Source organism: Microcaecilia unicolor, chromosome 1 (assembly GCF_901765095.1).
Source record: "Microcaecilia unicolor chromosome 1, aMicUni1.1, whole genome shotgun sequence".
Classification (NCBI taxonomy): Eukaryota; Metazoa; Chordata; class Amphibia; order Gymnophiona; family Siphonopidae; genus Microcaecilia; species Microcaecilia unicolor.
This window is the reverse complement of record NC_044031.1, coordinates 674,592,925-674,620,333: the sequence shown is the minus strand read 5'-3', so window position 1 is coordinate 674,620,333 and position 27,409 is coordinate 674,592,925. Positions and strand designations below refer to the sequence as shown.

Sequence of the window (27,409 nt, the reverse complement as noted above, 5' to 3'; positions counted from 1 at the left end):
CCTTATTCGTTCTAAAATAGGTCTAGACCAAAGCATTTAGATTTTTGCACTAGACATTTTCATTTTCTTCCATTATGGCTGTAAAATATCCATGTGATAGCCATGCCTTAAGCCCGCTCTAATCCCGCCTTCGAAATGCTGACACACCCCCATGTGTATGGATGCACTGCAGATGAATTGCAGACAAACTGTATAGATAATTTGCAAATCAGGTCTCAAAAATACCAATCTGGATGTTTTGAGAATTTTCATACAAATACTCTATATGACACTTTTTAAACGTTTTTCTCTTTCAAAAATGAGCTCTATAGTGTCTCATTGACAAAAACTGAAAATATCCAGTAAGGTCTTCCAATGAATATTGTTCCTCCCACAGCTTCTGATCTCTCCAAGGATGGCTTAAATTTTTTCCAACTTTCTTTGTCAACTCATTCAAGGTATTGGCTTCTGTTCAACCAGGTCTCTATGCCTCAACTCAAAAACATCCTCCCCTGATATTCAAAACTATTTAACCAGCCAGGAACAGCTCCTGACTAGTTAAATAGCATTTAAGCACCTAACCACGGATATTCTGCGAGAGATAACCGGTTATCTCCTGTTGAATATCCCAGTTAGCAGATAGCCAGTTAGGTGCAGATATTCAGCACCAAACTGGCTATGTTAAGCAGTCAAATTAGGCCGCATAAATAGTATTCCTATCTTTGTCCGCTAAAAAGTTAACTGGTTAGCGCTGAATAGCAGCACTGCAGCCAAAATAAATCCAGATGTTCAGTACCGGTTGCCAGGAATGGCCCAGCATCAAATATCCAGGGTCAGCGCTGATCGCGGTACTTATGCAAGCTGAATATCATCCCCCCTAAGTAGGGTTACCATATTTGGTCCCCCCCCCCAAAAAAAGAGGACATGCCACGCCCCCACCACACCCCCACTCCCTTTCACACCCCGCCCCCTTTCACACCCCGTCCCCTTCCACATATCGCCGCACCCCCGTCACACACCCCCTAAGGGTGTCATCTCCTCCCCTTACCTTACTCTACTGCCCTGGTCATCTAGTGACCTCTTCGGGGCAGGAAAGAGGGTCTGCAAGAGTTGAAGCGGCCTCACAAGACTTGAACTCTTGGCGGCCATTTTGAATCAGCGCCAGGACCGTCAGCACTCAGCATTGCAAGGGGAACAGGATGCAGGGCAGTGCTCCAGGCACGAAAGAGGGGGCTCTTTCCTGCTCAGAAGAGGTCACTAGACCACCAGGGCAGTAGAGTAAGTAAGGGAGGAGAGGCTAAGATAGAACACCATTAGGCCCTCCCACCTGCCCATTTGTCCAGAAATCCGGACAAATGGGCAGGCTGGCAAAACCCGCCCGGTTCCCCGGCCATGTCCTCAAAAAGAGGACATGTCCGGGTAAAACCAGATGTATGGTAACCCTACCCCTATGAGTAACTCCACAACCTGCCTGCTGTACCCTCCACCCTCAAAATGGATAGAGCCTCGGACTCGCTGCCATCTTTACATCATTTGGCCCTCGCTGTTTGTCAGTTTCATTTTTTGCCACTCTGCCCGGCATCACCCTCGTTTCTTTGATTACAAAAGAGTCCATAACCTCTTAAGAGTTAGCGATTTCTGTTTTGGGTTGTTCCGCTGATTTTTGCTGTTGTAGTAAGGAATTAAGGGGGGGGGGGGGGTTAGCCCAGGAGAGACCAAAGAGCGTGTCTTCCTCTCTCAATCCCTCACGCGATCCCCTCAGTATGAAGCTATTAACGCCTGCCTGGTGCGAAGGTTGGCGGACCTCACGCGTCACCTAGATAGGATTCTAGATAGTGCTGGGGAGGAGTACGCTGTCTTGGTACATGTGGGTACCAATGACATAGGAAAATGTGGGAGAGAGGTTCTGAAAGCCAAATTTAGGCTCTTAGGTAGAAAGATCAAATCCAGATCCTCTAGGGTAGCATTTTCTGAAATGCTACCTGTTCCACGCGCAGGGCCCAAGAGACAGGCAGAGCACCGGAGTCTCAATGCGTGGATGAGACGATGGTGCAGGGAGGAAGGTTTTAGATTTGTTAGGAACTCTTTGAGCAGGGACTGTCTTTCTTCTATGTTTGTGCAGCACTGCGTACGCCTTGTAGCGCTATAGAAATGCTAAATAGTAGTAGTAGACTTCACGGTAAACCTGGAGGACATAATGGGGTAGTTCAGCACACTGAAGAGTAGCAAATATTCTGGACCGGATGGTATTCATCCTAGAATACTAATAGAACTGAAAAATGAGCTTGCGGAGCTACTGCTAGTGATATGCAACTTATCCATAAAATCGAGCGTGGTACCGAAAGATTGGAGGGTGGCCAATGTAACGCCGATTTTTAAAAAAGGCTCCAGGGGAGATCCGGGAAATTATAGACCGGTGAGTCTGACGTCAGTGCCAGGGAAAATGGTAGAGGCTATTATTAAGAAACAAAATTACAGAGCACATCCGAGGACATGGATTACTGAGACCAAGTCAGCACGGCTTTTGTGTGGGGAAATCTTGCCTGACCAATTTACTTAAATTCTTTGAAGGAGTAAACAAACATGTGGACAAAGGGGAACCGGTTGATATTGTGCATCTGGATTTTCAAAAGGCGTTTGACAAGGTACCTCATGAAAGGCTACAGAGGAAATTGGAGGGTCATGGGATAGGAGGAAATGTCCTATTGTGGATTAAAAACTGGTTGAAAGATAGGAAACAGAGAGTGGGGTTAAATGGGCAGTATTCACAATGGAGAAGGGTAGTTTGTGGGGTTCCTCAGGGGGTCTGTGCTAGGACCGCTGCTTTTTAATATATTTATAAATGATTTAGAGATGGGAGTAACTAGCGAGGTAATTAAATTTGCTGATGACACAAAGTTATTCAAAGTTGTTAAATTGCGACAGGATTGTGAAAAATTACAAGAGGACCTTACGAGACTGGGAGACTGGGCGGCTAAATGGCAGATGATGTTTAATGTGAGCAAGTGCAAGGTGATGCATGTGGGGAAAAAAGAACTTGAATTATAGCTACGTCATGCAAGGTTCCACGTTAGGAGTTACGGACCAAGAAAGGGATCTGGGTGTCGTCGTCGATAATACACTGAAACCTTCTGCTCAGTGTGCTGCTGCGGCTAGGAAAGCAAATAGAATGTTGGGTATTATAAGGAAAGGTATGGAAAACAGGTGTGAGGATGTTATAATGCCGTTGTATCGCTCCATGGTGCGACCGCACCTTGAGTATTGTGTTCAATTCTGGTCGCCGCATCTCAAGAAAGATATAGTAGAATTGGAAAAGGTGCAGCGAAGGGCGACTAAAATGATAGCGGGGATGGGATGACTTCCCTATGAAGAAAGATTAAGGAGGCTAGGGCTATTCAGCTTGGAGAAGAGACGGCTGAGGGGAGACATGATAGAGGTATATAAAATAATGAGTGGAGTGGAACAGGTGGATGTGAAGCGTCTGTTCACGCTTTCCAAAAATACTAGGACTAGGGGGCATGCGATTAAACTACAAGTGTAGTAAATTTAAAACAAATCAGAGAAAATTTTTCTTCACCCAACGTATAATTGAACTCTGGAATTTGTTGCCGGAGAAAGTGGTGAAGGCGGTTAGCTTAGCAGAGTTTAAAAAGGGGTTGGACGGTTTCCTAAAGGACAAGTCCATAAACCGCTACTAAATGGACTTGGGAAAAATCCACAATTCCAGGAATAACATGTATAGAATGTTTGTACGTTTGGGAAGCTTGCCAGGTGCCCTTGGCCTGGATTAGCCACTGTCGTGGACAGGATGCTGGGCTCGATGGACCCTTGGTCTTTTCCCAGTATGGCATTACTTATGTACTTATGTAAACAATTTGAGGATACGTGGTCATCCTTAAAGAACTACTTAAAAAGTCTATTTATGCAGTTCCATGTTAACTGTTACTGTTATGAAAGGGGGGTGTTGGGTAGGGGAGGGGAGTGGGTTTCTCGTTCGTCTTTCTACTAGTTTCTTTTGATGACACATGTATTGTATTTTTTCACCTTTATTTGCTTTGTAATTCTGAAAAATCAATAAAAATGTTTTGAACTATAAAAAAAAGGGGGAAAAACAGCCAAGACATTGGTCTACTATGAGATAAAATTCCTACTCTACCTGAATGGCTTTCAGGTTGTATATAAGAAATAAAATAAATAAAGCTACAATGCTTTATACATGCCAAATTCCTGTGCCTACTTCAAGCAGCAGGTCTTAGCTTACAATTATAAATGTGCTGGGCTGTCCCCATGGAATTATAATCCATTTATCAAGGATGAACTGAGTTCAACAATCAGGCAGGCAGAAGCTTTGGAGGAAGCTGGGCTGGGAATGCCTCAGTGAAGGAGAGCAGTTACCAGTCTGATTATACTAGTCATATGACTGGAAAATCTTGAAGCCTGAGGATGCAGTGGCAGCAGTAAAAGCAAACAGTATTTGAAATGAAATACATTTCTCCATAAGTAGAGGAAAAAGGACTGTACTGGCTTGAGCTGCTAGTTTTCTAATTCTGTTTGTATATATATATATATATATATATATATATATATATATATATATATATATATATATATATATATATTAGCACTACTGCTAGGAAAAGGGCGTGCAACCCTTCACATCCCCATAAAGGCTTACAATTTACTTGAAAAGGTAGAGTATTTTGCAGCTCTTTGAATACAAGCTTCACCTCATGAAATGCATCACCATTGCATAACTCCTTGCTTTTAGTTCTTTTGCCATCTTCTAAACCTGTTGCTTTTAAAGACTATAGCAGGTACAAACAATGCAAGGATTCCCAAAATGACCAGACATCACTCAGGATATACCCTGGCTTTCTTAATATTTATGGAAGAAATAACGTTGACCCATTATTTGGCTTCTATTGTTCTTCCAAGCACACAAGAAGAGGGTCCCAGAGATTTTAAATTAGTCAGGCAAAGGAGTACTTTGCCTGCTAATTGGGGGTGGGGAGGCAGGAAGCAAAGGGTAGGATGTCATATTGTCAGTGGGTGATGGGGCATTAGCACTCACAACGTTTTGGTGAGCACCACCCTTTTCCCTCCATTTCCCACCTCAAACTATGTCTATGCAGTCACCTACATTCTTCATGTTTTCTTGACCTATGTGAAACAAAGAACTGAACTTCCAGAGATGTACTACAAACACACAGTATGAAATGGAGCTGCAAGGAGGCTGCGCTCCTGCCCCCAAAGACCCCCCCACTGGACCAACAGGGAGACAGGTAGGCACAGGGGGAGCCTACCTAGACATCAGGGGAGGCAGAAGGGGCTTGTTTGGGAGGAGGGAAGAGACTTAGAGCATCGCAGCTGGGGGGGAGGCTGCCTAGGCATCGGGGGCAGAGGGGGCTTGTTCGGGGGGGGGAGGGGAAGAGAGCATTGCAGTCGAGGAGAGAGAGGAGGAGGGGGACTATTAGAGAGGCAAGGAGAGGAATCGGGAGGATTTTACCAACTATAAATAGTTATGCGGGTGCCAGCCTGATATTCAGCTGGCACCCACATAACTTTCTTAAGTGGGCCCCAGTGAATATCAGCCAGTACCCAGATAAGCTCCAGAGGCCAGGGTTCCCCAAATTAGCCCTGGATATTCAGTGCTGGTACCTGCACATGGCATGGCACTGAATATCCAGGACTAATCTAGCTGGCAACAGTAAGCGTTTAAAAAGACATTGGGCATCACTGGCTGAATATCGGAATGGTATGTTTCTAGAATTGTTTTCATCAATCTAGGCCACAAAGAAAGCCTGGTTTCCCAGGGCAACCAGGGAAGGTGGGGCCAAAAAGTGGTGGGATCAGGGGGACATAAAAGCTGAGAAGAAAAGCCCATCTCAGTCTCCTTCAGGAGACCACTGGAAGTGGCAGAAAGGAAAAAGAGATCAGCAATACCTTTCTCTCTCTTTAGCACTCCCATGTGTTCAGACTGACTAATAGGCCAGAGATGGTTTCTCTCATTATGTGGGTAGGTGTGTTGGTCAAAGGCACACACAACAAAAAGAGGATATTTTTTCCTAAAAATGAAAAAACCTGGAGGACATATCGAAAGACGTCCAAAGGGAGGACATGTCCTTTTAAAAGAGGATGTATGGTAACCCTAATTTGTAGGCCATTTTGCTGAATGGAGTTTTGAACCAACTTGAGCTGCAATTTAGATACTGATAGCAGCATTTATGGTCTTTACTAACATGATTGAAAGTGGGTGGTGATGACTCCCTAGTGCAGAGGTTTTCAACCCAGTCCTCAGGGCACACCAAGCTGGTTGAGGTTTTCAGGATATCTCCATTAGATTCAATGGGGATATTCTGAAAACCCTGACTGGCTGGGTTGAAAACTTCTGCCCTAGTGTTCCTCTAGAAAGGGAAGCCACATGGATAGTGGTACATAAGAGGCTACATAATGGTCTTCTTTCTGTCTTTTGGTTCCTGGCTGTGGGGAATCAGTGCTTTTTGAACTGTGGTTTAAGAAACTGAGGAATTATATGGTGACTTGAAAGGCTGAATAATTGCATGGAGACTTAAAGGTACTAGGGAGGGGCAATCAAAATTATAGACCTGAACCTAGGGAAATATAGATTGGCACTACACCTGGTGAACGATCTGGGTGGACTAACCTGCTAGAAAGACTTTCTAGGCAGGGACTGTTTGCAGTGCTGAAAATCTCAAGGTGCAACTACTTTTGCAATTGGATGTTAGGACAGAGATCTAGAGAAGAGTTGTGGACTGGACAGCGGTGTAGCCCCGCACAAATATACAAGAATTGACATGACCAGCCTAGATGGCAAGTGCTTTGCAGTTTGAAGTGGAAGGTCCCTGGCTCCATCTTAGGACCAGGTCTTCGGTTCCCCAAGACAGCTGAGGATGCTGTGAAAGAAGCATTCCCAGTGTCAAGGAAGAGAGGGACTCAGTCACTGCTTAATGGAAACACCTGGTGGCCAGATCCAGGACCCATGCTTGCTGGGATATGGAAGAAGCCTGATATGATTACCAGGTCAGGCCTGTCATTGCAATGACTGGATGAGGTGTGTTGAGTTATGAAGAAAGGCTTATAGCACCAGATCCCAGGCCCAGTTACAACTGAGTTGGAAGTATAAAAGAGCAAAATAAAAATCCAAACATTCTTTTTTTAAAGGACAAGCAATCTACAATCTAGTAATGACCTATACACAATGATTTTATGAATCCTCTCATACTATACATTGTTGTGTTATTGACGTTTATTAAGTTGTTTTAATGTCTATTGTGTTGTCATTGTAAGTAGCACACTATGCCATAATGTGTACTGCTATATGAATATTTTTACTGCTGTAATTGTCTGTTGCCTATATCCAGCTTATCTGGTAAATTTCTGCAACATAAATCCAATAAATTAATAAATAGATGAGTGCTTTTCACTTTATTACTTATTCTATATTTAGATGGCAGTAACAATGGTAGTTTTCTATATTTAAGGGAATGAGAACCAGTGGGGGGTTTTTTTGTGCCAGTATGCACCAGTACGGTGTACCAGCACCTTTTTTTCCCAGGGCCAGCTCACTTACCCGGCCTCATCTTCCTGACAGCCGTTTTCTGTTCCTACTGCCCCGTGCGGCCCTCGTTTAAATCTTTTATTTATTTTTTTTACCTGAAATCGCAGCACCTGCGAGGCGGCGATAATGAAAGCAGCAGGCTCGCCTCCTTCAGCCTTCCCTTCCCTCTCAGTGTCCCGCCTTCCTCTGACGTAGTTTCCTGTTTCCGCGAGGGTGGGACACTGAGAGGGACGGGAAGGCTGGAGGAGGCGAGCCTGCTGCTTTCACTAACGCCACTACCGCCGCTGCCAATGCTGCTGCGACTTCAAGTAAAAAAATAAAAGATTTAAACACAGGGCGGCAGGAACAGAAAGCAGGGCTGTCGGGGAGCTAAGGGTGGGCAGGTGGGGCTGAGGTTGGAACTTGAACTCGACAGGGGCTGAAAAGCGGGGCAGGAGGAGGCTGGGGCGAGTCACTGGACATGGATGGGAAGGGAGGATAGGGGGCAAAGGAGAATCGCTGGACATGGAGGGGAGGGCAGAGGAGAGAGGAGAAATTGCTGGACATGGATGGTTAGGGGAGGGCAAAGGAGAATCGCTAGACATGGATGGTTAGGGGAGAGGAGAGAAGAGAATCGCTGGACATGGTTGGGAGGGGAGGATAGAGGCAAAGGAGAATTGCTGGACATGGATGGTTAGGGGAGGGGAGAGAAGAGAATCGCTAGACATGGTTGGGAGGGGAGGATAGAGGCAAAGGAGAATTGCTGGACATGGATGGGAGGGCAGGGGAGAGAGCAGAGTTGTTGGATATGGATGGAGGGGAGGGGAGGAGAAATGCTGGATGTGGATGGAGGAGAGGGAAGACAGGAAGGAGATGCACATGGATGGAGGGGAGGGGGAGAGGAGAAATGCTGGAAATGGATTGAGTGGATGGCAGGAAAGAGTAGAGGAATGTTGGGAGGGAAAGAAAGACAGAGGAAGGAGATGCACACGGTTGGAGGGGAAGGGAGAGAGGAGAAATGCTGGACATGGACGGAGGGGAGGGAAGAAAGAGGAAGTGAGATGAACATGGATGGAGGGAGGAAAGAGGAGAAATGCTGGACATGGATGGAGGGGGAGAGGAAAAATGCTGGACATGGATGGATGAGAGGAAGGAGATGCATATGGATGGAGAGGAAGGAAGAAAGAGGAAGGAGATGCATATTGACGGAGATGAGGGAAAGGGAGATGAAGGAAAGGGAAAAGAGGAAAAAAAACTGCACATGGATGGAGAAAATAGGCAAAAGCTGAATCCACTCTACCTCCTCCAGTCAAGTCCATGGAGGACCCAGCTTTTACCTATGGATGTTGGGCAAGAAATGAAGAAGAAAGGAGGAAAGTAAAGAAATAAATGGAAAGGAAGCCCTGGAAACTGAGTTAAGGGAACAGATAATAGAGCAGCAGAATCAGAGACTGGGACCTACATGATCAGAAAAACAAAGTCACCAGACAACAAAGGTAGAAAAAATAATTTTATTTTTAGTGTTTGGAAGATGTCTAATTTGAGAATTTATATCTGCTGTCTTATTTTGCACTGGGTATACTGGAGCAGTAACAGCTTAGAGAAATTATTTATAATGAAAAAAAAATCACAAGTTATTTTTTTCTCCTATACTGGTATTGTATTTTCAATGATACTGCTTATATGCCCCATGGCTGGTATAAGGGGTGTGGCTACTGTGGGCGTGGGTACCATAGGGGCAGAGCCATAGATGGTGATCCTGCCCATAATGAGTATTGGTACCTTTTTTCTTTCAAAAAAAGCACTGATGAGAACTACAACTCTATGCAGGCAAAGGTAAAACCAGGACTGGATCAAAATCTCTGTAGTGACCTGGCTGAATTAGCAGCTCTATCCAAGGTACACCTCAGTAGAACTGGCACAGCTTATTCATTTTACTTTTGAAGCAAGGTTGACTTTGTACTGTACTGGATAGAGTTTGGGGGATCACAGGCTCCACTGCATGCAGGCATGCAGATGTAATGCTAATCCCCCTAAAAAAAAAACATAGCTACGCCTTCAAGTCTGCAATGGAGCACAACCAGGACTGACCCAGATTCTTCCCTTTTCACATAGGGAAGGTCATTAAGCTTCTCACTTCTGTGTGAACTGCAAAGCTATTTTACAAAGACAACATGTGTAAATGTATAATCTTTAAAACTTCCAGACTGTCTTATAATGTCTTTCTGCTTTAACACCATCATGTAACACAAAACCCTCTGTAAACCAAATGTATATTCACTGTTATTGCCAGTATCCATGACGAATTGTAAGCCACATTGAGCCTGCAAAGAGGTGGGATAATGTGGGATACAAATGCCATAAATAATAACATAGGCATCTATGTGTATTTATGGAAAAATTAGGTCTTACCTGATCACTTTCTTTCAATTAGTCTTTCCCACTATTCCAGAACCTATGGGATAGTTGTGTCTATTAACCAGCAGGTGGAGATAGAAAGATGAAAACTGAGCTGAGACATATCTCTCTTGGCATCCAATCCAGTTCATCAGTACTTACATAAACAAGCAGTAAGGAGAAACTCAGAATAAACACAACAAACTTAAACAACTTGCTAATCTAACATTAACCAGATGAGCAAACATGTGTGAACCTCTCTCATCACTGGACAACTTGCAGAGAAGAGATATGCAGGAAGCACCAGTAAGGTGACAGTCGTTATTTGACCCATTATTTTGCACCAACTAACATCTCAGAAACCTCGGGCGGGCCTCTGGAATAGTGAGGAAGGACTAATGAAAGGAAAATTTCTCCTCTCTCCCCTAAATCCATATGCATCTCCTCCTTTGTCTTCCCTCCCTTCCATCCATGTACAGCATTTCTCCTCTCTCTCTCCCTTCCCCTTCAACCGTGTGCATCTCCTTCCTCTGTCTTTCTTTCCCTCCCAACATTCCTCTACTCTTTCCTGCCATCCACTCCATCCATTTCTAGCATTTCTCCTCTCCCACTCCCCTCATGTGCATCTCTTTCTTGTCTTCTCTCTCCTCCATCCTTGTCCAGCATTTCTCCTGCCCTCCCCTCCATCCATATCCAACAACTCTGCTCTCTCCCTTGCCCTCCCCTCCCATCCATGTCCAGCAATTCTCCTTTGCTTCTATCCTCCCCTCCCAACCATGTCCAGCGATTCTCTTCTCTCCCCTCCTCTAACCATCCATGTCCAACGATTCTTCTCTGCCCTCCCCTAACCATGAGGTCAAGCCTCTGTTTACCAAAAAGCACAAACAGTCTGTCTGATTTGCGAAACTCATTTGTGCCTTCCAGATATCTGAGGACTTATGGACATCGAGAAGCTTCAAGGAAGAATACTGAGCCTCTTCATCCTCTATGCAAAAAGACGAAAGCTACACAGATTGGTTGAGATGAAATGCTGATACCACCTTTAGAAGAAATTGTGTATCTAGATTTTCAAAAGGCGTGTGACAGAGTCATGGGATCATAGGTAGGGTATTACTATGGATTAAGAACTGACTGAAAGATAGGAAGCAGCGAGTAGGATTGAATGGTCAGTATTCTCAATGGAGAAGGGTAGTTAGTGGGGTCCCGCAGGGGTCTGTGCTGGGACCGCTGCTTTATAATATATTTATAAATGACCTAGAGTTGGGAGTAACTAGCGAGGTAATTAAATTCGCAGATGACACAAAATTATTCAGGGTCGTCAAGTTGCAGGAGAAGTGTGAAACATTACAGGAGGACCTCGCGAGACTGGGGGATTGGGCGTTCAAGAGGCAGATGAAGTTCAATGTTGACAAGTGCAAAGTGATGCATGTGGGTAAGAGGAACCCGAATTACAGCTATGTCATGCAAGGTTCCGTGTTAGGAGTCACAGACCTAGAAAGGGATCTGGGAGTTATCGTGGCTAAGACGTTTAAAACTTCTGCTCAGTGTGCTGCGGCGGCTAAGAAAGCGCACAGAATGTTGGGTATTATTAGGAAAGGGATGGAAAACAAACACAAGGATGTTATAATGCCGTTGTATCGCTCCATAGTGCAACTGCACCTCAAAAAAAGACTGAAAGGAGCAGCTCGCAGAGTAAAAAACTTGCATCAGGCGTGATGCTGTTTAAAAACACCATCCTGGAGGTTCAGGACAAATATATTCCACGTATTAGAAAAAAGGGAAAAAAGACTAAACGTCAGCCAGCGTGGCTAAACAGTAAGATAAAGGAAATCATTAGAGCCAAAAAACAATCCTTCAGAAAGTGGAGAAGAGAACCAACTGAAAGTAACAGGATAGATCATAAGGAATGCCAAGCCAAATGCAAAGCGGAGATAAGGAGGGCAAAAAAGGACTTTGAGAAGAAATTAGCGTTGGAAGCAAAAATACATAGTAAAAATTTTTTTAGATACATTAAAAGCAGGAAACCGGCCAAAGAGTCGGTTGGGCCGCTGGACGAAAATGGTGTTAAAGGGGCGATCAAGGAGGACAAAGCCGTAGCGGAGAAATTAAATGAATTCTTTGCTTCGGTCTTCACCGAGGAGGATTTGGGGGGGACACCGGTGCCGGAAAGAATATTTGAAGCGGGGGAGTCGGAGAAACTAAACAAATTCTCTGTAACCTTGGAGGATGTAATGGGTCAGTTCAGCAAGCTGAAGAGTAGTAAATCACCGGGACCTGATGGTATTCATCCCAGAGTATTAATAGAACTAAAAAATGAACTTGCGGAGCTACTGTTAGAAATATGCAATCTGTCCCTAAAATCGAGTGTAGTACCGGAAGACTGGAGGGTAGCCAATGTTACTACCGATTTTTAAGAAGGGTTCCAGAGGAGATCCGGGAAATTATAGACCGGTGAGTCTGACGTCGGTGCCGGGCAAGATGGTGGAGGCTATTATTAAGAATAAAATTGCAGAGCATATACAAAAACATGGACTGATGAGACAAAGTCAGCACGGATTTAGTGAAGGGAAGTCTTGCCTCACCAATCTAATGCATTTTTTTGAGGGGGTAAGCAAACATGTGGACAATGGGGAGCCGGTTGATATTGTATATCTGGATTTTCAGAAGGCGTTTGACAAAGTGCCGCACAAAAGACTCCTGAAGAAATTGCAGAGTCATGGAATCGGAGGTAGGGTATTATTATGGATTAAGAACTGGTTGAAAGATAGGAAGCAGAGAGTAGGATTGCGTGGCCAGTATTCTCAGTGGAGGAGGGTAGTTAGTGGGGTCCCGCAGGGGTCTGTGCTGGGTCCGTTGCTTTCTAATGTATTTATAAATGACCTAGAGATGGGAATAACTAGTGAGGTAATTAAATTCGCCGATGACACAAAATTATTCAGGGTCGTCAAGTCGCAGGAGGAATGTGAACGATTACAGGAGGACCTTGCGAGACTGGGAGAATGGGCGTGCAAGTGGCAGATGAAGTTCAATGTTGACAAGTGCAAAGTGATGCATGTGGGTAAGAGGAACCCGAATTATAGCTACGTCTTGCAAGGTTCCGCGTTAGGAGTTACGGATCAAGAAAGGGATCTGGGTGTCGTCGTCGATGATACGCTGAAACCTTCTGCTCAGTGTGCTGCTGCGGCTAGGAAAGCGAATAGAATGTTGGGTGTTATTAGGAAGGGTATGGAGTCCAGGTGTGCGGATGTTATAATGCCGTTGTATCGCTCCATGGTGCGACCGCACCTGGAGTATTGTGTTCAGTACTGGTCTCCGTATCTCAAAAAAGATATAGTAGAATTGGAAAAGGTACAGCGAAGGGCGACGAAAATGATAGTGGGGATGGGACGACTTTCCTATGAAGAGAGGCTGAGAAGGCTAGGGCTTTTCAGCTTGGAGAAGAGACGGCTGAGGGGAGATATGATAGAAGTGTATAAAATAATGAGTGGAATGGATCGGGTGGATGTGAAGCGACTGTTCACGCTATCCAAAAATACTAGGACTAGAGGGCATGAGTTGAAGCTACAGTGTGGTAAATTTAAAACGAATCGGAGAAAATATTTCTTCACCCAACGTGTAATTAGACTCTGGAATTCGTTGCCGGAGAACGTGGTACGTGCGGTTAGCTTGACAGAGTTTAAAAAGGGGTTAGATAGATTCCTAAAGGACAAGTCCATAGACCGCTATTAAATGGACTTGGAAAAATTCCGCATTTTTAGGTATAACTTGTCTGGAATGTTTTTACGTTTGGGGAGCGTGCCAGGTGCCCTTGACCTGGATTGGCCACTGTCGGTGACAGGATGCTGGGCTAGATGGACCTTTGGTCTTTCCCAGTATGGCACTACTTATGTACTTATGTACTTATGTAAATATTGTGTCCAATTCTGGTCGCCGCATCTCAAAAAAAGATATAAAGGAATTGGAGAAGGTGCAGAGAAGGGCGATGAAAATGATAAAAGGGATGGAACGACTTCCCTATGAGAAAAGGCTGAGAAGGTTAGGGCTCTTCAGCTTGGAGAAAAGGCGGCTGAGGGGTGATATGATAGAAGTCTACAAGATAATGAGCGGAGTAGAGCGGACAGATGTGAAGCGTTTGTTTACACTTTCAAACAACAATAGAACCAGGGGACACAAGATGAAGCTAGAATATGGTAGATTTAAAACAAACAAGAGAAAGTTTTTCTTTACTCAGCGTGTAGTTTGACTCTGGAACTTGTTGCCGGAAAATGTAGTGACAGCAGCTGGCCTTACGAAGTTTAAAGGAGGTTTGGTCAGATTCCTGAGGGAAAAGTCCATTGAACATTATTACAATTTTTTTTTTTGGTGGGTTTTGCCAGGTTCTTGAAGCCTGGATTGGCCGCTGTCGGAGACAGGATGCTGGGCTTGATGGACCATTGGTCTTTTCCCAGTATGGCGGTGCTTATGTTCTTATGAAGGAACCATGCACAGGGAGACTCCACCTCCAAAAAGTGAAAAAAGGAATCCTGAAAGGAGACAGCGAGCCTGAAGCTCCAAAACGCTAGTGCTAATGCAACAGCCACCAAGAACGCTGTCTTTAGTGTAAGATCTTTCAAGGAGGCCTTCCAGAGTGGCTCAAAAGAAGGCTTCTGAATTATTTAATAATTTTTAAATTAAGGTTCCACTCTAGACATGATGTCCAAAATGGAAGCTGCAAGCAGCCTGCTCCCCATAAAAATTAAACAATAGCCAGGTGAGCCGCAAGAAACGCCTTCTGTAGTTGGCCCCTGAAACAGGCCAAAGCTGCAATCTGAACTTTTAGAGAACCCAATGCCAGTCCTTTCTGAAGACCTACCTGGAAAAATGCTAGGATGTGCACAATCTGAGTAGAGAAGGAAGAAAGTCCACGCTCAGAACACCAGCCTCAAACGTCCTCAACACCCTCGCATAAGCCATGGATGCAGAGCATTTCTGAGCCTGAAGAAAGATAGTAATGACCGAATCAGAATAAACTTTTCGGCTCAACTGAGCCCTTTCAATGTTCAAGCTGTAAGACCAAAGGGGCATAAATCCTCCACGAGAACTGGACCTTGCTTCAGTAGGTCGTGTTCCTGTGAAAGATGGAGAGAACTGTCCAGCAGTTGAATTCTTCCTTTAGCAAACATTTTTACAGTACTTATGAAAATTACCAAAAAATGGGGCCAGGGATAGCAAGATGGCCTTGTAAAGGGTAAAAAATTAATTCAGGCTTTAGCAGGCGAACAATATTTAAGTTTGCCCACTGTGAATAGCCCTCTTTAAAGGAAGATATTAAAATGAAGACAGCACAGCAAGCTGCTTGCCTCAGGGGAAACCAACTTCTTACCAACTCCTGTGAAATATTCATTTGCAAACTGCTACATGGCAGAACATGGAGGCACTGTATTAACATCTCTTTGAAGCTGCTGACTTACGCTTAGTCCCTTTTCAGCAAAGACAGTTTTGCTAAATGCACACTTCCAAAGAGCTGTGTGAATATTATTCTAAGTGCGTGGAAACTAGATTTGGATTATTTCTGTGAAGTACTGCTGGGAAGTCATGTACAGTATATCTTTCACTTCCTTTTGAGGTTCTCCTTTACCATCTTCTACCTGCATTTATTTTTAATATGTTTAATACAGTGCCCTATTACTAAGCTGCACGCAACTAACACAGGGCATGATAAATTAGTTTTATCATTTGCATGCTTAGTGCGTGGTAATTATTTCTTTAAAAAAAAACTTTTGAGGAGGGGGCGTGTCAGGGGCAGCAGAGGAGCATGGATGCTGACATTACGCTAACTGGTTAGTGCATTCATAACAAGGGAGCCCTTAGCAGTTCCTAAATAGGAGATGGTATGTGCTCCTGTCGTAATTTTTTTTAAATGGCCATGTGCTAACACTAACATTAGCACATGGCCATAAATGAAACAAATAGGAAAAAGCCCTTTTTGATGGCTGGACTAGAAATGGGCTTAGTGTGTAGGAAAGGCCTGATAAGGGTGTGCTAAGTCCATTTCTTAGCACAGCTTAGTAAAAGGGCCCCAGAAGCACCATTTGTAATTTGAATTCTATTGCTGTTAAATGTGTATATTTTTGATACTGTTTCACAGTAGTTCTATTATTAGGCTTCAATTTACTATTTTAAAGTTTACTTCATTTATTGTATTTAAGTTTATTCGTGCCTATTTTACTATTATGCTGTTAACAAAATTGTAAGTTTTATGTTAAACTATACCTGCTGGACACTGCCTTGGTGAATTTCTTCATAAAGGCAGTTAATAAAGCCCAATAAATAAATAAGTAAATAAATAAATAAATATCAGCTATCAGTGGTAATCCATTTTCAGTGCTTGGCCAGCCAACAGTGGAACAGGGTCTCAAAAATGCAATGTAAATGTATTTTCTTGCTGCAAAAGAAGCTAAAACCATTTCAGTAAACCAAGGAGTAATCAATGGGTTAATAATAGGAAAGTGCATTCGCTAGCACACATTCAGTGCTTCTTAAAATTTAGTGTGCACTAAATTTAACACATATTATTAACCTGTAAATTAGTGTAAGTTAAATAGCATACATTACAAGCTTTAATGAACTTATTATTATTATTACATAAGTACATAAGTATTGCCAAACTGGGAAAGACCAAAGTCCATCGAGCCCAGCATCCTGTTTCCAACAGTGGCCAATCTAGGTCACAAATACCCGGCAAGATCCCAAAAATATACAAAACATTTAAAACTGCTTATCCCAGAAATAGTGGATTTTCCCCAAGTCCATTTAATAACGGTCTAAGGACTTTTCCTTTAGGAAGCCGTCCAAACCTCTTTTGAACTCCGCTAAGCTAACCGACTTTACCACATTCTTGGCAACGAATTCCAGAGTTTAATTACATGTTGAGTGAAGAAATATTTTCTCCGACTCGTTTTAAATTTACTACATTGTAGCTTCATCGTATGCCCCCTAGTCCTAGTATTTTTGGAAAGCGTGAACAGACGCTTCACATCTACCTGTTCAACTCCACTCATTATTTTATAGACCTCTATCATATCTCCCCTGAGCTGCCTTTTCTCCAAGCTGAAGAGCCCTAGCTGCTTTAGCCTTTCCTCATAGGGAAGTCGTCCCATCCCCTTTATCATTTTCATCGCCCTTCTCTGAACCTTTTCTAATTCCACTATATCTTTTTTGAGATGCGGCGACCAGAATTGAACACAATGGAAAGGGTGTGAATTGGACTGCAAAAAAAGTCAGAAAAATCAGGAAGCCAAAATGAAGTGGAGGAAGGATACAGGAAAGAACAACAGGTCGTCCTTCTGCCTCTGTGTTAGAAGTTTGCAAACTGATCCCCTGCAAATGCTCATATCACTGAAATATGCCAGTTAAAGGCAGTTTATCAAGCCATAAATAAATATTGCCTATAAAAAAGTTGACAGTGACAGCAACATTGTTGGATTGTCGGTTTAATCAAGTGTTTACAATGAATGTTGAATATGCTGAAACCAAAATTATAAAAATCATTCTTCCAAGATTGTATCAAATGTCACTGCCGGTATGTGATTGGTACTTGGCAAATTGTCGAGCCCTGTTTGTGATGCCAATGTTTGGTCATGAAGGAGTGAGGCCTGAATGGAGTGGTGAGTGCAGCTCTGACCCCCTGTTGGGCAGACTGGATGGATCATGCTGTGTGGGTCTTTATCTGCCATCATTTAATATTGTTACCATGTAAATCTCAGAGAGACAATAAAAGCCAGATACAAAAGATGAGCTCATCTGCTGGTTTAAGTGCTACAGTGGTGGAAATAAGTATTTGATCCCTTGCTGATTTTGTAAGTTTGCCCACTGACAAAGACATGAGCAGCCCATAATTGAAGGGTAGGTTATTGGTAACAGTGAGAGATAGCACATCACAAATTAAATCCGGAAAATCACATTGTGGAAAGTATATGAATTTATTTGCATTCTGCAGAGGGAAATAAGTATTTAATCCCTCTGGCAAACAAGACCTAATACTTGGTGGCAAAACCCTTGTTGGCAAGCACAGCGGTCAGACGTCTTCTGTAGTTGATGATGAGGTTTGCACACATGTCAGGAGGAATTTTGGTCCACTCCTCTTTGCAGATCATCTCTAAATCATTAAGAGTTCTGGGCTGTCGCTTGGCAACTCGCAGCTTCAGCTCCCTCCATAAGTTTTCAATGGGATTAAGGTCTGGTGACTGGCTAGGCCACTCCATGACCCTAATGTGCTTCTTCCTGAGCCACTCCTTTGTTGCCTTGGCTGTATGTTTTGGGTCATTGTCGTGCTGGAAGACCCAGCCACGACCCATTTTTAAGGCCTTGGCGGAGGGAAGGAGGTTGTCACTCAGAATTGTACGGTACATGGCCCCATCCATTCTCCCATTGATGCGGTGAAGTAGTCCTGTGCCCTTAGCAGAGAAACACCCCCAAAACATAACATTTCCACCTCCATGCTTGACAGTGGGGACGGTGTTCTTTGGGTCATAGGCAGCATTTCTCTTCCTCCAAACACGGCGAGTTGAGTTCATGCCAAAGAGCTCAATTTTTGTCTCATCTGACCACAGCACCTTCTCCCAATCACTCTCGGCATCATCCAGGTGTTCACTGGCAAACTTCAGACGGGCCGTCACATGTGCCTTCCGGAGCAGGGGGACCTTGCGGGCACTGCAGGATTGCAATCCGTTATGTCGTAATGTGTTACCAATGGTTTTCGTGGTGACAGTGGTCCCAGCTGCCTTGAGATCATTGACAAGTTCCCCCCTTGTAGTTGTAGGCTGATTTCTAACCTTCCTCATGATCAAGGATACCCCACGAGGTGAGATTTTGCGTGGAGCCCCAGATCTTTGTCGATTGACAGTCATTTTGTACTTCTTCCATTTTCTTACTATGGCACCAACAGTTGTCTCCTTCTCGCCCAGCGTCTTACTGATGGTTTTGTAGCCCATTCCAGCCTTGTGCAGGTGTATGATCTTGTCCCTGACATCCTTAGACAGCTCCTTGCTCTTGGCCATTTTGTAGAGGTTAGAGTCTGACTGATTCACTGAGTCTGTGGACAGGTGTCTTTCATACAGGTGACCATTGCCGACAGCTGTCTGTCATGCAGGTAACGAGTTGATTTGGAGCATCTACCTGGTCTGTAGGGGCCAGATCTCTTACTGGTTGGTGGGGGATCAAATACTTATTTCCCTCTGCAGAATGCAAATAAATTCATATACTTTCCACAATGTGATTTTCCGGATTTAATTTGTGATGTGCTATCTCTCACTGTTACCAATAACCTACCCTTCAATTATGGGCTGCTCATGTCTTTGTCAGTGGGCAAACTTACAAAACCAGCAAGGGATCAAATACTTATTTCCACCACTGTAGGTCTCAGAGCCACCGAGAGACAAAGCCGGACCTGGGGCAACCCCCCCCCCCCCCCACCAGCACACACAATGCCCCCCATCCGGGCCCACGCATTTGCTTGTTTTCTCTCTTGCTAGCTCCGCTCTGCTGCGCAGGTCCTTCTTCCTGCCACATCCAAACAGGAAGCACTTTACAAAGCAGGTGGGACGTGGCAGGAAGAAGGACCTGTGGCTGGCAGAGTTAACGCGATAACTCTGCTCTGGGCACACAGGAGCAGGACAGCCATGCTAGCGCCGGGCAGGAGACAAGCCTGCCCTTGGAGGCCGAGCCCTGGGGAATTCCACCCCTCCCCCCTCGGCGGCCCTGCTGGGACTGAGCAATTCACAATCTGGAAACTCCTCCTCAAGATTTCCACAGTCCCAAAAGCAAGGTATACAGAACAAAGTCTCCACTTGTGACTGATAATGGACTTTAAGCCACACCTTAAGCTTCAATTCGGCTTTCGCCCCTTACACTCGACAGAAACGGCGCTATCTAAAGTCTGCAATGACCGCTTCCTTGCCAAATCCAAAGGCCACTACTCCATCCATCCTCATCCTCCTCGACCTACCCCCGCTTTTGACACTGTCAATCACAATCTACTTCTTGCCACACTGTCCTCATTTGGGTTCCAGGGCTCTGTCCTCTCCTGGTTCTCCTCTTATCTCTCCCACCGTACCTTCAGAGTACATTCTCATGGTTCTTCCTCCACACCTATCCCGCTCTCTGTTGGAGTTCCTCAGGGATCTGTCCTTGGACCCTTTCTTTTTTCAATCTACACCTCTTCCCTGGGCTCGCTGATCTCATCTCATGGTTTCCAATATCATCTTTATGCTGACGACACCCAGCTTTATCTCTCCACACCAGACATCACTGCGGAAACCAAGGACAAAGTATCGGCCTGCTTATCCGACATTGCTGCCTGGATGTCCAACCGCCACCTGAAACTGAACATGGCCAAGACTGAGCTTATTGTCTTCCCACCCAAACCCACTTCTCCTCTCCCTCCACTCTCTATCTCAGTTGATAACACCCTCATCCTTCCCGTCTCATCTGCCTGCAACCTCGGAGTCATCTTCGACTCCTCCCTCTCCTTCTCTGCGCATATCCTGTCGCTTCTTCCTCTATAACATCAGCAAAATTCGCCCTTTCCTCTCTGAGCACACCACCCGAACTCTCATCCACTCTCTCATTACCTCTCGCCTTGACTACTGCAACCTACTCCTCACTGGCCTCCCACTTAGCCATCTATCCCCCCTTCAATCCGTTCAGAACTCTGCTGCACGTCTTATCTTCCGCCTGGACCGATATACTCATATCACCCCCTCCTCAAGTCACTTCACTGGCTTCCGATCAGGTACTGCATACAGTTCAAGCTTCTCCTACTAACTTACAAATGCACTCAATCTGCAGCCCCTCTCTACCCTCATCTCCCCTTACGTTCCCTACCCATAACCTCCGCTCTCAAGACAAATCACTCCTTTCAGTACCCTTCTCCACACCGCCAACTCCAGGCTCCGCCCTTTCTGCCTCGCTTCATCCCATGTTTGGAATAAACTCCCTGAGCCCATACGCCAGGCCTCCTCCCTGCCCATCTTCAAATCCTTGCTCAAAGCCCACCTCTTCAATGTCACCTTCGGCACCTAACCACTATACCTCTATTCAGGAAATCTAGACTGCCCCAACTTGACATTTCGTCCTTTAGATTGTAAGCTCCTTTGAGAAAGGACTGTCCTTCTTTGTTAAACTGTACAGCGCTGCGTGTGTCAAGATGGCGCTGTAACGAAAACGTTTGAAGCGAGCTCCTGCCTTCAACTACCGATTTCAGCTGGTTTTCTACGTCTTTTTTCTTAAATGCCACATACGAAACGGAAAGGGGCGATCCGGAGGGATCCCTTACCTCCAGCGACGTCCACCCCGGTAGGCGCGGGTTTGGAGCGCTTCTTCCCCGCTTTATCCCAGAGAAGCGGTGCGGAGTCCTTAGCGGGTCGAGCCGGTGGAGCGGCTTCCCCGCTGGAAGCTGAAATATCTCTCTCCCCGCCATGCTCTGCGACGCCTCCTTGCCCTGCTACTGTGGTGAGTCGAGCGGGGTTTCACTCGGAACCCAGAAGGGGTGAAACCGAGGAGCCCAGAGGGAAGCCCGATTCTCAAAAGACATCTGGGGCAGCAGGAGAGATGGAGGTGAGCTTGGAAAGAATCTGGATGACGCTGCTAGAAATAGAAAAGACCCTGAAACAATCATCTGAAGAGGTAAAATTTTTGAGTCTAAATGTTCAGGAGGTAAAGAACTCCCTTGAATTGGTGAAGCAAGATTTTTCCTTAAAAATTGAAACCTTACAAAGAGAGACTAAACAAAATGACGAATTTAAAGTGGCTGTGATAAAGGATACAATAGATTTAAGAAGAAAATTAGAACAAGTGGAGAATTATAACAGGAGATTGAATCTCCGTGTATTGAATTTTCCAAGGTTGCTAGCTGTATCACCAAATGATATGTTTAACAGATATTTGAAAGAAAATCTGAAATTTCCTCAAGAAGTGTTTCCCCCGCTGAACAAGATTTATTATATACCAACTACAATGGAAAAAAGCAGATACAGAGAATTCAACAGATTTGCAAAACGTCACGGCCATTTTGGAACAGACTATTGAAGAAGCACCTGAAAGAGGGACATTGTTAGTTTCGTTCGTTTTTCAACAGGACTTAAATGCAATAATGCGTCTTTATTTTAAGTCAACAAATAGGGTATTTGCTGGTCAGAAGATTTGGCTTTACCCTGATGTGACTAAATTCACTCAGGAAAAGCAAAACAAATTTCTTTCTATGAGGTATAAAGTTCTGGAATTAGGGGGTTCTTTCCTCCTGGCATATCCCTGCAAATGTGTTATTAGATTAAACCAGGCAAAATACATATATTATAAACCTGATCAACTCCAGACCTTCCTAGATGGTAGAGAACTGCAGAGATAAAGTTTGTAATGGGATATACGGAACCATAAATATTGCTTAATTATGTATGTAAAGTGGTGTTAACTTCACAGATTCCTACCCCCCCCCCCCCTTCTTAATGTAGAGGTCTAAAGAAGCCAAGTGATGTACAGTTATTTGAAGAAATACTGTTTTTTATCTTGTTTGCTTTGTAATTATTGGCTATATTACACTATGCAGTGTCGATATCACTGTAAGTATATGAAATCAATAAAAATTATATTAAATAAAAAAACAAAACAAAACTGTACAGCGCTGCGTAACCCTAGTAGCGTTCTAGAAATGTTAAGTAGTAGTAGTACTTTAGTGTTTGATAAAATCAAACTGTTAATTTGAAATTCTAAACGAGAGTGTGTGCCAGTGAATACCTAGAAAATAATGAGCCCAGATTACTTTGTGATGGACATGATCCCAAAATCAGATTGTCTCTACAGTTACCTCTACCTCACTCATAATAGTTTCTGCAGAACAGGGCTGAGCTACCCTGATAAAGCAAAGACTGGTGGGTAAACCGAAAAACCCATTCTCCAATGCTGTCAGTCTGATGGCTCACAAAAAAACATCAAGTTCACAAAAGTTACTGGCTTCTGTTGGCAGATGGGATTCTTTCTTTTAGGAACTGTACTGGGATTCTGCCCTACAAGTCTCTTGCTGATTTAAACAGGTTTCAATAAGTGAGCCTCTTAGTCTTAAAGGCTATCGAGCTGTTTATTAGTTTCCTAATGCATTTATAGGCTCCTTGATTTATCTACAAGAAATGTTTCTTTGGTTTTGAACTGTATGCAGAGTACGGCTTCTTGGGGGTTCATTTAAATTTTTGTCTACATATTTCCATTTTTAGTTTGTGGCTACTTATTCTTTATGTCATGAGGGGCTAGCTCTGTTAATGTGTGAAAAAGGCTGGGTATTCTGTTAGCATCAAGTGTCTTTGTAGGTCTGATCTGTACTAATCCACCTTATTTTGTTTTCTAATAGGTGTATTAATGTTCTTCAGCCCATTGTAATGTTCAGGGTGTTGTTGTTTTTTCTAGGTAGGACCTTGTGTGACCCCCTTGAAGTTAGCTTGTAAACACACTAGATTCTGTGGTCCAACTTGTTAAGAATACTTTTTTTTTTTTTTTTTTTACTTTAAATTTTTTATTAAGTCTTTTGAAATATCTTTAAACACTTGTAACAATAAGACCATACAGTATATATCCACTTATGTTTCCATTTCTTCTCAAAGTCTCAACATCTTGACTGTCCAATTAACTTATATAACTTACATTGACACATCTTGTTAATTGCTCACATCTCAAAATACAATACCCTCCAACCTTGTTCCTCTCTATATTGTCCCCAATTTTACTTTCCGCCTGTCTGTCACAGGTGGTGGTGGGACCAATCATGCCCCCCATCTTTTCTCTATCCCTCCCAACCCCCCTCCCTCTCCGTCAACCCTGAAAAACTATTTAACTTCCTATCACATCCCTTCAAATATTTATGGGATGTCACAGTGCAGATTAGATGGACTTTGCGATGGCAATAAGTTTCTTTTCTGTGTCGATACTCAGAGAATCACATCACTCAAGAATTCAACTTTATGTTTTGTTTTGTTTTTTTTTTTCCCCTTTCTCTTCCCCCCCCCCCCCCCCCCCCCCCCCCCAGAGACCCATCTAAGGATGCATTGGTCACTTCTCTTAGGTTGTACTGTTTTTTTTTTTTTTATTTTTTTTTTTTTTATTTATACTTCAAGTTCTTATTTTATTTTACAACCTTTGAAAACCCTTTGAAACATTTGTGTAAACAGTCCAACGAGTATTCACCTCATATGGATCCATTTCTTTACATCTTCCTACTATATTGGCTATCTCGCTAGTTTTTTTTTTTTTTTTAATTTTATAATCACTTTAACACCTCTTACTATTTTCACTCCATTCTTTTATTACCATTCCTCCCATCCATTTTCCACTCTATACTATTTCCATCTTTATTTTTGCTCCTTAACTAACACTAGGTGAAACCCACTTTACCCCCCTATCTACCCCCCTCCCCCCCCCCCCCCCCCGTCAGTCCATTTGTCCTGAGTCAATCCCTCCCCCCCTTCCTACCTATCCCCTCTCCCTGGAATGTGTCCTCGTCCCCTTATAATCCCTCAATCATTTGTTGCAGTCTTGCCCATCCCCTTTTTCTTCGAAGCTCACCCTCCCTTCTGTATACTGTTAAGAGTTCCATATGCCACAAAAGTCTCACCTTGATCTTCCAATCCTCTATTTTCGGGGGGTCTACAGATTTCCAGCAGCGCGCGAGGAGGCACTTAGCCGCTGCCAGTCCCCACCGCATCAATTTACTCTCCTCCCACTCTTCTCGCTCATTATACATTCCTAATAAGCATTGTCGCGGCCCACACACCAAGGATATTCCCATCGTGCGGGCCAGCGCTCTCATTACCGCCTCCCAAAACGGTACCACCCTCCCACATGTCCACCACACATGTAGAAATGTGCCTTTCTGGCTTTTGCATCTCCAACACATGTCCGATGCTCCTGCATACATCTTGTTTAGCCTCTCTGGGGTATAGTACCATCTTGTAAGAACCTTGTATGCGTTCTCCTGTATTAGCGCACAAACCGAGGCTTTTTGTACTTCCCCACATATATTTTCCCATTCCCTCTCTGTAAATTGGTATTTCAGATCCCTCTCCCAAGCTTCCTGAAATGGGTATTTTTTATCCTCAGCCCCTTGGAGAAATCTGTATATAACCGATATGGGTTTTGGGACTCTCCCCAGTACTATCCACAGATTCTCTAAACTTTCCTTATCCCTGGGGTGTCCCTTCTTCCACCCCTCTTTATCCATAAAGTGTTTTAATTGCATATATGCAAATCTCTCTGCCTCCGGGATCCCATATCGGGCTGTCACCTCTTCTAAACTCATCATTCCACTCCCATGCAGAGCGTCCCTAAATTTCACCACTCCCTTCTGCTCCCATCTTGCAAATGCTGCATTTTCCCTGCCCGCCCGAAACTTGGGTTCCCACCTTATAGATGCCATAGACGATACTCCTTCCGTCCACCCCCACCATTTCCTTATTCTCCCCCACAATTCTAATAGGTGCAATAGATATGGACTCTTGTCTCCCTGCTGCCCTTTCCCTATAGAATCCGTTGTCCACAGTAGTGATCTCAGGCTTCTTTGTGGCCAGTATGACTGTTCCACCTGTACCGCCGGTTTCTTTATCCCCCTTTCCCAATCTAAGATCATCCTCATTTGACCTCCCCAGTAATACCACTCCAGATTTGGGACTGCTCTCCCTCCCCTCCCCACTTCACCCCATAAAATTCTCTGCGCCAGTCGCGGTTTCTTATTTTCCCATATAAACTTCATTAAGGAACTTTGCAATCTCCTAAGAAATGGCTTCGGTACTGCTACAGGCAGCGCTTGAAATAAGAACAATATGCGCGGGAGCACATTCATTTTAATCACCGCCATTCTCCCACACCAGGAGAGCCTTTTATTTTTCCATCTCATCAAATCATTCCTAATCTGCTCCTGCAAGCGGCCGTAATTAAGTTGAAATACTCTATTTAAGTTCCCTGGTATCTGTATCCCCAAATATCTAAGTTTATGTGGTGTCCATTTAAATTCATACCTCTCCCTCACCATTGATTCTTCCTCTTTATGTAGTGATATTCCCATGATCTCGCTTTTTTCCATGTTTATTTTCAACCCAGCATATCTACCATACTCTTCAAAGATCCCTTGAATCACCGATAGCTTCTCCCCCGGGTCCTTCACATACAATAACATATCGTCCGCAAATAACGCTATACGGTGTTCTCTCTCCCCTCTCCTCATCCCTTTCAGCTCCGGATGCACTCGTATCTTTTCTGCTAACGGCTCTATGTATAAGGCAAACAAAAGTGGGGACAGCGGGCACCCTTGTCTAGTCCCCCTACTTATTGGGAAAAAGGCAGAATACCCCCCATTGATATTCAAACTGGCTCTCGGGCTCCTATATAAAGCTTCAATCCATAAACTAAAGTTTCCTCCCAGCCCCATCCTATCCAGCACCTCCCTCAAAAACCCCCAGTTTACCCTATCAAACGCCTTTTCCGCGTCCATTGATAATATTGCCATTCCCCCTTCCATTTTTTGAGCTTCCCATAACAAATGCAGCGTCCTCCTAATATTATCCCCCACTTGCCTCCCTGGGATAAATCCCGCTTGATCCATATGGATCAGTTTCGGTAACAATCTATTCAACCTATTTGCTAACACTTTAGCAATAATTTTAGCATCTACATTTATTAGGGATATGGGTCTGTAGGACCCGCACCTAGTCTGATCTTTTCCCGGTTTGGGTATGACCACTACTCCCGCCTCCATCATGGAACCTGGAAGCTCCTCGCCCTCTAGAACTCCATTTCCCACCCTCATTAGCATAGGGCTTACCAGGCTCTCAAAGTATTTATAAAATCGGGCCGTATAGCCATCTAGCCCTGGGGCCTTTCCATTGGGAAGGTTTTTAATAACCCTCTGTATTTCTCCTAGTCCTATAGGCTCCCCCATCCTTTTACTCTCCTCCTCGCTTAATTTACGCAGTGGGACCTGATTTAAGTACCGAACTATATCCTCCCGCTGTTCCCCTTCCGGTGCAGTATACAGTTCCTTATAGTACTTTAAGAATTCTTCTTCAATATCCTTATCGGTATACCGCCACCCTCCCTTCTCGTCTTTTATTTTCTGTATTGTTGATTTGCCCCTCCTAGCCCTCAAACATCTGGCCAGCATTGCACTTGATTTGTTAGCAAATTCAAAGTACTGCTGGCGCATGCGCGTTCTCATATATTCAATCTCCTCCATCTGTGCCCGGTCCATCTCCCCCCTGATCTTTTTAAGTTCAGCCCATACCTTTGCGGAGGGATTTCTCTGGTGGGTCTTTTCTAATTTATTCATTCTCCTTCTTAACAACATCATCGCCTGCCCCCTCTCTCTTTTCTTCCTCGCCCCCCATTTGATCAATACTCCCCTCACCACTACCTTCATTGCATCCCACAAGGTCCCATCCTTCACTTCCCCTGTATCATTGA

General features: G+C 44.1%; 1 protein-coding gene across 3 annotated transcripts in view; it reads right to left on the bottom strand.

Moving 5' to 3' along the window:
- The window catches only part of SHF (Src homology 2 domain containing F), a 542,785-nt gene that overhangs the window by 299,924 nt on the left and 215,452 nt on the right, over window positions 1-27,409 (bottom strand). The gene's annotated exons all lie outside the window — the stretch shown is intronic.